This window comes from Ornithorhynchus anatinus, chromosome 6 (genome assembly GCF_004115215.2).
Source record: "Ornithorhynchus anatinus isolate Pmale09 chromosome 6, mOrnAna1.pri.v4, whole genome shotgun sequence".
NCBI classification, from domain to species: Eukaryota; Metazoa; Chordata; class Mammalia; order Monotremata; family Ornithorhynchidae; genus Ornithorhynchus; species Ornithorhynchus anatinus.
The window spans coordinates 49,932,321-49,942,849 of record NC_041733.1 but is presented as its reverse complement, the minus strand read 5'-3'; the positions used below and the strand labels follow the sequence as shown (position 1 = coordinate 49,942,849).

Sequence of the window (10,529 nt, the reverse complement as noted above, 5' to 3'; positions counted from 1 at the left end):
GTAACTGAGGCACCGAGAAGTTAAGTGACTTGCCCACAGTCACACAGCTGACAAATGGCCGAGCTGGGATTTGAACCCGTGACCTCTGACTCCAAAGCCCGGGCTCTTTCCACTGAGTCACGCTGGGCCTCGTTCTCGCCTGTTCCTCCATTGACCCCCGGCCCACGTCCTCGCTCTGGCCTGCAACACCCTCCCTCCTCACATCCTCCCAACTAGCTCACTTCCCCCCTTCAAAGCTCCACTGAAAGCTCACCTCCTCCAGGAGGCCTTCCCAGACTGAGCCCCACTTTTCCTCGGCTCCTCCTCCCCTCTCCATCGCTCCTACTCCCTCCCTCTGCTCTGCCCCCCTCCCCACGGCACTTGGGTATATTTGTACGTATTTATTATTCTATTCATTTTATTAATGGTGGGTATAAATCTATAATTCTATCTATATATTTTGATGCTATTGATGCCTATTTGTTTTGTTTTACTGTCTGTCTCCCCCCTCTAGACTGTGAAGCCGTTGTTGGGTAGGGATCGTCTCTGTTGCCGAACTGTACTTTCCAAGCTCTTAGTACAGTGCTCTGCACAGAGTAAGCGCTCAATGCGATTGAATGAATGCTCTGCACATGGTAGCTGCTCCAAAAATACAATTTAGTGATTGAACGATACAGGGAGGGGTCGTGTTATTTGGTTATATGCTCAAGCACTTGGTACAGTGCTCGAGTGCTTATTACAATGCTTTGCACACAGTAAGCAATCAATAAATGCAAGTGAATGAATTTGGGGCTTCTCTAAATGGCCTTTCCATGAAAGCCTTCCCAGTGTTCAAAGACATTTAAACCCACCAACTATCTCCAGGGCTTATTTCCCTTAGCATATATGTTTATAGAATCAATGATTAGGGTATTTGTAAACTGCTTACTCTGTACCAGGCACTGTTCAAAACGCTGGGGTAGATACATAATAATGGGTTGGACACAGTCCCTGACCCATATGGGGCTCAGAGTCTTAATCCCCATTTTAGAGATGAGGGAACTGAGGCACAGAGAAATTAAGTGACTTGCTCATAGTCACATAGCAGACAAATGACAGAGCAGGGATTAGAACCCATGACCTCCTGACTCCAAGGCCTGTGGTCTATCCACTAGGTCATGCATTCAATTATTCATTTTAATTACCCTTCACTCTCTCCTCCTCTGTGCCTCAACCCTGAGAGAATGTAAGCCTCTTGTGGCCAGGGAACATGTCATTCCTTTAACACATCACAAGCACAGTGCATTAACTCTAGTGAACTCACAATAAACGCTATTACCACCATTTCTTCCATTCCCTAGTCATTAACAGGAAACAGATAGCAACTAAGTTAAAATGGAATTTTAGGTCACATCCTTTTGCGGCCTTCTCTATATCTACTTTGAAAATGTCTGTGGGCCACGACATATACTTAACTATTGGGCAGATAACAAGAGTAAAAAGCATCATGGCCTAGTGGATAGAGCACAGGCCTGGAAATGAGCTCATAGGTTCCAATGCTAGTTCCCCCACTGGTCTGCTGTGTGGTCTTGGGCAAGACACAACTTCTCTGGGCCTTGGTTACCTCCTCTGTAAAATGGGGATTAAGAGTGCGAGCCCCATGGGCGACAGGGACCGTGTCCAACCTGATTAACTTTCACCTACCCGGATGCTGAGAACGGCGCTTGGCACGTAATAAGCGTTTAACAAGTACCATCACCATTATTATTACGTCTACCAATTCTGTTATATTTTACTCTCCAAAATGCACAATACAGTGCTCTGCATACGGTAAGCAATGAATTAATACAGTTGATTGACTGAGTTTCCAAAAAGGGCTCAGGTAATTAACTCACAGCAACTATCTTGCTGCACAACTCTCTCCCTCTAGACTCTAAGCTCCTTTCAGACAAAGAACATGTCTACCAACTCTGTTATTTTGGCCTCCTCCAAGCGTTTAGGATGGAAGTTCTTCGAAAAGACAATTGATTGATTTATTGAAGCAGCATGGTCTAGTGGGAAGAGTGCAGGAATGGGCATCAGAAGACCTGAGTTCTAACCTCTGCTCCTCTATTTGCCTACTGTGTTGTCTTCAACAAGTCACTTGACATTTCTGGGCCTCAGTCCCCTCATCTGTAAAAATGGGATAATGTAACTGGCGCCCCTCTCTTTTGAATATGAAACACAGAGGTGCTACACCAATCCCTCCCCACAAGGGCCTAATAGTTTAGAAGGGGAGATTGCCATTAAAGGAAATTACAGAGATGGGAAATGGCTGAACATAAGGATATGTACGTAAGGGTTGTGGTGCTGGGGTGAATATCAAGTGCTTAAAGCGTACAGATTCAGGTGCATTAGCGATGCAGAAGCGAGAGGGAGTAAGGGGAAAGTGAGGCGTCTTGGAGGAGGTGTGATTTTAGGAGCGTTTTGAAGGTGGGGGGAATGGGGTCTGTCATATATGAACAAGGACAGAGTTTCAGGCCTGAAGGAAGATGCGGGCAAAGGTTGGAGGCAAGAATGGCGTGATGCGGGACCAGCGAGTGGGCTGGCCTCACAGGAGTGAAGTGTGTGCTTCAGGTAATAACACTCCTGTGACATTTCAATCCAGGGGCGTAGCTCCTCACCCAAGCAATTGGCACGTGGTGGCTCACTTTGTTTCGGTATCTGGTTTCAATCTCAGTGATGTTAGAGATGACTGGCTTTTGATTGGAAGTTAGTCAACGATGAGGCTTCCAGTCAGACAAGTGGACTTGTGAAGATTTCAAACCATATGTCCAACTGCTCGGTTGCACAAAGATATCGCATCTTGATAATAATGATGATAACTGTGGTCTTTGTGAAGTGGTTACTATGTGCCAGGCACTATGCTCAGCGCTGAGGTGGATACAGGGAAATCGGGATGGACAGTTCCTGTCCCACAAGGGGTTCACAGTCTTAATCCCCATTTTACAGCTGAGGTAACTGAGGCAGAGAGAAGTGAAGTCACCTGCCCTAAGTCGCAGAGCAGACAAGTGGCAGAGCCGGGATTAGAATCCAGGCCCTTCTGCCGCCCAGATCCGATCTCTATCCACTAGGTCACGCCGTTTCCCAAGGGCCAAACGACTCACACGGGCATCCCTAGATTAGGCCAGTGTCAAAACTGATTTGACAGGCACGACCTCAAAACGAGCTCCTTTAGACTCTAAGCTTGTTGTGGGCGGGGAACCTATCAACTCTCTTGCACTGGACTCTTACAAATGCTTAACACAGTGCTCTGCACACAGTAAGATTGACTGATTGATTGAAAGGTGGTTTTAGTTATTTTAGACATTGATCAGTAATGACATTCCCTCGCTTTGCTAATAAAGTGCCTGGCACATGGTAAGCGCTTAACCAACACCATACAAAAATAATTCTAGCAGGTACCAAATAAATGCTTTCCACACTCCAGTGATGACAGATAGCTAGCAGTAGCTTACATTTCTCACGGAGCAGTAACAGCCCTGGGCATCTATTATCCACGTAAGAATGAGAAACCAGCTTGCCTGAAGACCTCTAGACTGTCAACTCGTTACGGGCAGGAATCGCGTCTGCTAATTCTGTTGCATTATCCTCTCCCAGGTGCTTAATACAGTATCTGTATATGGTAACCATTCAGTAAGTACCACGGACGGATCGATTAACCAGTAGATTGCGACTTAGCGTTAATCGTTACACCTTCTGAATAACTAATGGAATTGGCTACCACCAACACGGAACCTTACCCTAAATAAGCAGATACAGATTTCTCATGCTCAGTCCAGGCTTTTTTGGTGTTCATCCAGGATGCCTGCCCCTTGGGGTTTCTAAACCACATCTGGGGCCCCGGTTGACCCCCTGTGTACCCTGAAAGCGTTTTGATCGAATCCAAGAGGCAGCTTGAAAAATCCATCTTGCATTCCTTACGCGGAGAGGGGCAGAGCACTTGAGTCTCCCGGTTGTTGATATATGGCCTCCAGTGGGTCGAGGGAAAAGATACCGAATCTGGAAATGTATTATTGCCAATAGCCTGCATGACCTTTACTTTAACTGCGTCTGGGCTCTCGGTAATAATCCGAGGCTGTGCTTTCCATGATAGAATGGAAGGGTTTGCATACTGAGGCTCTTGGTCTCCTTGAAAATGTTCAGAAATCACAGTCATTTGTTCCTGCTGTCAGGGCAAGGCCTGCTCCGAAAGGCCATTTGTTTTTGGCTGGAAGATGAAGAGCAGAGATGCTCCACTTTCCGTCCCAACGGCCCAGATTCTCTCGGGGTAAATCGGCCGTCGGACTTTGAGTTTGGAAACCTTCTCCCCTTCTGAGCAGCTGGTCTGTAATGACTCTGCCCTTCACCTTGGAGATGGACAGGTGGGGAACAGGATCAAATGGTCGGAGAAGCGGTGTTTCCTAAGCGCTTTCTGGAGGCTAAGCACTGGAACGAGCACCCAGGTGGGAATTAGATATAGTTCCTGTTCCTCGGGGACTGTCCCTTGAGGCTCGTGATCTAAGGCATAGTGTTTCATCTTGAACGTGAAGACCCAACATTATAAACTGGTCTCTTTCAGTCAAGAGGTCGATAACGTGCAGAACACTTTGGAGAGCGCTATAGAAACAGGCCCCTCTCAGGGTCACACCCGGAGAGTTTCCATTACTCTACCAGTCATGACTACAGGACGGAGAGTCAATCAGAGGCATTCCCATTCCATTCCTAGCTTGGGCAGCGGCTAGTGAATGGAAGGCAATCTGCTACAAGTCCAAACTCAGCCGCGCTGGCCAGCAGCCGCACGGGAGAGAGTCGAGGGCAGAGACTCGTTTACCGCGCGGAAGGAGGCAGTGGTAAACCGCTTCCGTAATTTGACCAAGAAAACTCTACGGATACGCTACCAGAACGGATGCAGATGGAAGTGGGGCTTGCTGGGAGACATGGATCTACGGCGTCGCCACGGGTCGGACACGACTCGACAGCATAAGACAACAACGATGGAAACAGCAGGCGTGGTCCCCGCCCTCAAGAAGCTTATTTACAGCCCCCCGGGGGCAGAGTGCCGTAGTTAATACTTGGGAAAGTACAATTAAGGAGATAGAAAATATCCCTGCCTTTGAGAAGTTTGCAATCTACTGGGTGTACAGCACTGTCCTGAGTGTGTGCGAGAGTCCAAAAAAGTAGACAGAATTCCTCCTCCCAGGAGCTTTCAGTCTACCTGGCCCTTAAGGAGCTTACAGTCAACTGTGGAAAGAGAACCCTATCAAGTACAGCAATTGAGTTAGTAGACATGATTCCTGCCCCCAAGAAGCTTACTTGTCGAGCACTACAGTGATCACTTGGAGGAGTACAGGAGAGTTGGTACAGTTGGGAAGCGTCATGGCCTTTTGGCAAAAGCATAGGCCTGGGAGTAAGAGGATCTGGGTTCTAATCCCAGCCCCACCACTTGTCTTCTGTGTAATCTCGGTCAAGTCACTTATCTTTCCAGGGCCTCAACTGCCTCATCCGCAAAATGGGCATTCAATACCTGTGCTTCCTCTTCCTCAGACTTGGAGCCCCATGTGGGACCTGGTAATCCTGCATCTACCCCAGCATGGCCTAACGGATAGAGCAAGGGCCCGGGAGACGGGAGTACCCGGGTTCTAATCCTGGCTCTACCACTTGACTGCTATGTGACCTTGAGCAAGTCGCTTCACTTTTCTGGGCCTCAGTTACCCCATCTGCAAAACGGGGATTAAGACCGTCCTGTGAGACGAGGACCCTGTCCAACTAAATTTACTTGGATCCACCCGAGCACTTACTACCGTGTCTGGCATGTAGCAAGTGCTTAACACATACCACGATCATTATCATCAGTAGAGGTAGTGTAGTGTTTCGCACATAGTAAGCACTTAGAAAGTACCACGATTATTATCGTTAGGAGAAGGAGATACGATCCCTGGCCCCCAGGAGCTGTCAATCTAGCCAGGGAGGCTACAGAAGATAGCAAAGGACCGTCTGTCGTACCTGCATAAAATATCACAGGATAGAAAGAATTCCGAGGATCCCCGGGTTTATTATTCTAACACGCAAACCGCCAGCAATTCATTGTGCTCGAGGGGGCGGCTACACAATGAAGTTCGTTTTTAGAGCCGGATTTGCATTTTGAAGACGATCGTCGCCTTTTGAGAAATTATTTCAGGCCCATTCTGACAATCCACCTTTTACTTCGTATGAAAATCGGTGTCGGGAAGACGCAAAGCCTGATGTGGAAAAGATTCTCTTTTGTTCCTGCGTCCGACAGATTGTGCAGAAACGGGAAGAATAAGTAGGTGTCAGATTGGGGAGATTAGCATATAACATGCAGTGCTTTCAGTCAGATGGGTCACAGATTTAGAGGAGTCCAGGTGACTTTAACGTTGATTGAACCTGGTCATCCTGACAAAGGAACCACTTATCTCGATTTTCTCTATGAGATGGGCAAAGTTCTACAGAAACCCCTGGCTAATCTCATCAGCACAGAGTGTTTGTCCTTATTTCTTCCCCAGAAAGGTCCCCTAACTCATAATCTGGAATTTATTTATAAAGTTTTAATCCCATTGCAGGGATTTTGGTCAGGAGCAGGTGGTGGGAGGGAGAGCCCATCTGCAGAAATTTCAACCAGGGTGATTTCTGTTATAATGTACTCTCTCAAGTACTTAGGATACCTCTCTACACACAGTGAGCGCTCAGTAAGTACCGCTGACTGATTGGTCAATTTCTCTATAGTTTTTAGAGGCATCAGAAGGATAAGCAAGGAAAAATCTGAGAACATTTTCTCTCTTTGTGTTTCTCCAGACTGCTTTACTGTTGATATTCCTTTAGTTTCCCAAGTTAGTTGTAGCCAGAATTCAAACTGATCCTCTAGTTGCCAGGCTCTGTTAACAAAGAAAGAAGACAAATCCAAAGGAAGGAAAAAGACCCAGATATTGTACTGATCCCTGAGTGGAGGAAAGACTATTTCTAATCTGCTTATCTTCAATCAATCAGGGGTATTTATCAGTGTACAAAGTAATTGAAAGAGTATTCAATGCAATCATTTTGAGTGCTTAAACTGTGTGCAGGGCACTGTACCGAACGCTTGGAAGAGTACAATACAACACTAAACAGACATTCCCTGCTCACCAGCTTTCAGTCTAGAAGCGGGGGAGACAGGCATTAATATAAATACCCTAGACTAGAAGCTCACCTCTAGAGTGTAAGTTGGGTTTTGGTAGGGAATGTATATGCTTATTGTTGTAGTCTACTCTCCCAAGCGCTTAGTACAGTACTCTGCACACAGTAAGCACTTAATAAATACGATTGAATGTATGGATGGAGAACACTGCAGTAATGATATGATAATGCTGGTATTTGTTAAGCGCTTACTACGTGCACAGCACTGTTCTAAGCGATGGGGTAGATACAGGGTAATCAGGTTGTCCCACGTGAGGCTCACAGTCTTCATCCCCATTTTACAGATGAGGGAACTGAGGCACAGAGAAGTGAAGTGACTCGCCCACGGTCACCCAGCTGACAAGTGGCAGAGCCGGGATTCCAACTCCCGACCTCTGACTCCCAAGCCCGGGCTGTTTCCACTGAGCCACGCTGCTTCTCTAAATCTCTAATGATATGTGCAGAGCACTGTACTAAGCCCTTAGGAGAATACGATATAACGGAGTTGATGGACAAATTCCCTGCCTCTCAAGGAGTTTACGGTACAGAGGGGGTTTGCCCCAGCATATAGCACAGTGCTTGGCAAAGAATGAGGGCTTAATTGACACAGCACCTATTTATAAGCTTAAGTAGTGGAATCCCCCAGAACAGGAGAAATCCCGTCTCGATATAACCGCTAAGCCGAGCTTCACCCAAGACACCTCAGAGCCACGAACGCTATCGGCCTGACTTGAGTGGAAAGTCAGATCCTTCAGAAATTTCAGCACTGCATTTCACCAGCAGTTTTCAGTTGATCGAACACAAACCTAGTGGAGAGAAATTGCATTTTGTTATTTATTTTACCGCCCAGCCTGCCTCGACTGAGGAAATTTAGTTAATTCGATCGTATTCTTCATGACCGCTGCTGTCAGCAAACCAAGAAGGGACAGGATCAGAGGAAAACTGAATGAGGACAGATTTTTAATTGCCACCCTTTCATCGGTAGTGTCCTAATTGCCTCTCGGATGACACTGTGACACATCTGGAAGGCAAGTTGGACAATAAAAATGGCTTTTATTAAATGGACAAATTATCTCAATGTAATTGAGACTAAGGACTCGATTCTGATTTGGGGTCAAGTCATACCAGTTCCAGAGCAATGCATGCTCAACCCAAGGCAGAATTCTGCAGTGTGTCATAGACAGAATGAAGTAGAGAGAATTCACTCTTCATTCCAGATATAGGGGTATACCCCTCAAAAAAAACAAACCACCTCTGTTTTCTCCCAAGGTAGAATTGGAAGCCGATTCTGTGAGCAAATGAGTTTAGCTAAAGAGAGAGTAAAAAGGCACGATTTCTAAATAGGGAGAGGATATTAAAATTGGAAAGGCTGCAGTTGGAAATCGTGAAGAGCTACAAAATTACCTTCGGCGAAGGACTAATTGAACTATCACAGGCTCAGATGTAACCTTAGGGCCTAATTACCTCATCGTCATGTTCGCGGAGAAAAATGCCTTAAAAGTCATTGCAAATCTCATCCGAAGGAATCATCATCCGAGATGGAGGGAGGAAATATATGAAGTTAACTTCTCAAAAAACAAGCTCACTGAACCTCTCTCTCATTTATCTCTCCAACTGCCCCTTTTGGCCTGGACCTCCCTCCCTCTCATACAGACCATCATTCTCCTCGCCTTCAAAGCTTTATTAAAACCCATCACATCTCTTCCAAGAAGCCTTCCCCGACTAAGCCTCATCTCCCCCTTCCCTCTCCTTTTTATATCACTTAGCATTTGCACCATTTAAAAACTCGATATTCATTCCCACAGCACATATCTGTAATTTATATTTATATCCAGCTCCGCCTATAGAACGTAAGCTACCTATGAGCAGGGAATGTTTCTACCGACTCTCCCCCACTCTCCCCAACACTTATTACAGTGTCCCCAACTTATTACAGACTTATTACAGACTTATTACAGTCTCCCCAACACTTATTACATATTACTGATTATCCCGTCTCTCAGGCCCGCAATCTCCGTGTCATCCTTGACTCGTCTCTCTCGTTCACCCCACACATCCTATCCGTTACCGAGACCTGCCGGTTTCACCTCTACAATAACGCCAAGATCCGCCCTTTCCTCTCCACCCAGACGGCTACCTTACTGTTACGGGCTCTCGTTATATCCCGGCTAGACTACCGTGTCGGCCTTCTCTCCGACCTCCCTTCCTCCTCTCTCGCCCCGCTCTGGTCTCTTCTTCACTCCGCCGCCCGGCTCATCTTCCCGCAGAGACTATCTGGGCGTGTCACTCCCCTTCTTAAACAACTCCGGTGGTTGCCTATCCACCTCCGCTCCAAACAAAAACTCCTCACTCTAGGCTTCGAGGCTCTCCGTCACCTCGCCCCTTCCTACCTCTCCTCCCTTCTCTCTTTCTACCGCCCACCCCGCACGCTCCGCTCCTCCGCCGCCCACCTCCTCGCCGTCCCTCGGTCTCGCCCGTCCCGCCGTCGACCCCCGGGTCGCGTCCTCCCGCGGTCCCGGAACGCCCTCCCTCCTCACCTCCGCCAAACTGATTCTCTCTCCCTCTTCAAAACCCTACTTAAAACTCACCTCCTCCGAGAGGCGTTGCCAGACTGAGCTCCTCTTCTCCCTCTACTCCCTCTGCCATCCCCCCTTCACCTCTCCGCGGCTAAACCCTCATTTTCCCCTTTTCCCTCTGCTCCTCCACCTCTCCCTTCCCATCCCCACAGCACCGTACTCGTCCGCTCAACTGTATATATTTTCATTACCCTATTTATTTTGTTAATGAATTGTACATCGCCTCGATTCTATTTAGTCGCCATCGGTTTTTACGAGATGTTCTTCCCCTTGACTCTGTTTATTGCCATCGTTCTCGTCCGTCCGTCTCCCCCGATTAGACCGTAAGCCCGTCAAACGGCAGGGACTGTCTCTATCTGATGCCGACTTGTTCATCCCAAGCGCTTAGTACAGTGCTCTGCACATAGTAAGCGCTCAATAAATACTATTGAATGAATGAATGAATGAATTACAGTGCTCTGCATACAGTTAACGCTCAATAAAAGCATTGATTGATTAAAGGATCAGCCCCGTATCCAAGTCTAGTTTGACAATTATTCCAACCGTCTCATGATGGAACTTAAGCCAGTGTCTGTCTCTGAACTATGGGGCAAAAACAGCTTGGTGAATTTAAGGGAATAATTTTGGCTATTTTTGAATGCTTGTCTCCCCCGATAAAGTCTGAGTTCCTAGTGGGCAGTGAATTCGTCACTTCCTGTTCCGTATTTACAGGCACCTAGTACAGCGCATCACGTAGATAGAGCGAAGCCCTTGGGGTAAGAAGGACCTGCATTCTAATCCCGGCTCTACTACTCATCTACGTGA

The 10,529-nt window shown here is 47.1% G+C and overlaps 1 non-coding gene across 1 annotated transcript; it reads left to right on the top strand.

Moving 5' to 3' along the window:
• Positions 1 to 4,609: 4,609 nt before the first annotated feature.
• On the top strand, positions 4,610 to 4,747 carry LOC114813069. Its single transcript, XR_003760681.1, has one exon. It is a non-coding gene; the product is annotated as a small nucleolar RNA SNORA7 (small nucleolar RNA).
• Positions 4,748 to 10,529: the final 5,782 nt, after the last annotated feature.